This window comes from Nomascus leucogenys, chromosome 11 (genome assembly GCF_006542625.1).
Source record: "Nomascus leucogenys isolate Asia chromosome 11, Asia_NLE_v1, whole genome shotgun sequence".
Classification (NCBI taxonomy): Eukaryota; Metazoa; Chordata; class Mammalia; order Primates; family Hylobatidae; genus Nomascus; species Nomascus leucogenys.
In genome coordinates this window covers 89,581,787-89,583,815 of record NC_044391.1, presented here as the reverse complement: position 1 = coordinate 89,583,815, position 2,029 = coordinate 89,581,787, and the positions used below count along the sequence as shown (strand labels likewise).

The 2,029-nt window shown below is 33.8% G+C and overlaps 1 non-coding gene across 1 annotated transcript; it reads right to left on the bottom strand.

Annotated features, from left to right (window-relative positions):
- Positions 1-475: 475 nt before the first annotated feature.
- Positions 476-666, bottom strand: LOC115837441. Its single transcript, XR_004032482.1, has one exon. It is a non-coding gene; the product is annotated as a U2 spliceosomal RNA (small nuclear RNA).
- Positions 667-2,029: the final 1,363 nt, after the last annotated feature.

Genomic DNA, 2,029 nt, shown 5'->3' with positions numbered 1-2,029 from the left:
AAGTATCATGGCAAAGGAACTAAGTTGTTTCAGGTATCACTCCAACCAGATTCTAGCAAGAGGCAATGTCAGTAAATACTTATTAAGCACTTATTGTGTGTCAGGCATTGGGATAAGTGATTTTATTCAATTTATTACTCACAACTATCCTGTGATGTGATTAATCTAATTTCAAAGATGAGGAAAGAGAACAGAGTTTAGCAATGTTTCCAAAGACAGATGATTAACAAGAGGCAACATGGTACCCAATGCATGTCGCCTGAGTCTAAAATCAAGTATTAAGTTAGTTTTATGCTACAGAATATAATTTTCTAGTTGCCACTTAGATGCACTATTTAGAAGTGCCTTCCCAATTTGAAGATAAATTACTTCTTTACAGTTCTTTCATTTCTGATATGCCTTAGTATCAGCCAATCAAAGCACATCTTATTTTAACATTCCCTCAAGATTGTTGAGAATTTATGTGTGTGGGAGGGGAGGGGATGGTGTTTCTGGAGGTCCTGCAATACCAGGTCAATGCATGGAATGGAGAGAACAAGCTCCTATTCCTTCGCTCTGTTCCAAAAATCCATTAAATATATTGTCCTCAGATAAAGGAGATCTCAGATATTAAACTGATAAAGATAGATATTACACTTGAACTTAGTCAAAAGGTTGAGAAGTGATTGATGAGGAATCTTATATTGGTGATATTTTACATAGTATCTGGAAGATAACAATCATTTTACTGAGATTTAAAAGATGCCTGACTCATTCTAGGAGTCCATCAGCAATATATGCAACCTCAGCTTTTAGGTGGTAATATATCTGTAGATGCAAATCTCATCATTTGAATAGATTGTTAACTTCATTTTTATCAGGTGACAATTTTTAACTGAGTCCATAAATTCTACAGCCATATCTACAATGCCTATACACACTAAACTTTTCAATAAAGCTGAGCACACAAATTCTCCACTTTAATCCTGTACTCTACTCTTTAAATTTGAATATTCAATGTTTTTAAAAAATCTTATTTAGGAGTGATGCCCCTTTTTCATCAAGAAGAAAGTTGCAAAGGTAGGAAATAGCAGGATGAGAAATAAGACCTAATCTCTATATAACACTTAGCCAATAATCAATAGATTACAACTGCAGAATTTTTAAAAAGCAAGAGTACCAATTAATTAGTACATATAATTCATCAAAGTTTGTCACTAGTTTAGCAAAAGCTAATATTAAATTTCTCAGCTATCTTTATTCCATTTTGGTAATTTATTACGTGCCACACAAAGAGATCCCAAACAACTGTATACAGGACATTTTACCGGCCTGTATTAGATTTGACTTCTGCTGAATAGGACAATGCCTTATGCTTTAAAATAGAAGAGTGTCCCTCAGAAGCCCACTTAATAGAGCAGAGATTTTTTTTGATTGTAATTATTATTACTAAGAACATATCTTGAGGAAACATCTATCCCTAGTGATAAGTAGGACAGGATTCACTTATTATATGTCCTACCTTGTAAGTCCTTGAGCTCAGGAAAATGAACAAAGAAACTTTCAAACCTTGTTTCAATAAAATGTTACGAACAAAGTTTGCTATAATAAATTTTGACATTAACATGCAAGGTAAAACTCTGTAGAGCAAGACGAATATAATATATTCTTATGAAATCAATAATTACAGTAACGTCCTAAAATCTATTTTAAATAATTCTTAAATTTTGCTAAACTAATTCAGGATACACTCAATGTCTTCTCTTGCACTTGTCTGACCCCAGGTTTGCACATTGCTTTCTTCAAATTGGGCTTTCCACCTTCTACCCCTAAAATTTAAATTTTTTTCATTCATTTTTCAGTTATAGTTTTTTTCTACATCTCTAGAACATGATATTTTGAATTAGTATATTCTTCACTTAGGGTCTGTTAAATTTTTTGTTAGAAGTTCATGTATACGGGCTAGGCACAGTGACTCGTGCCTGTAATCCCAGCACTTTGGGAGGCCGAGGTAGGCGGATGGCTTGAGTCCAGGAGTTCGAGACCAGCA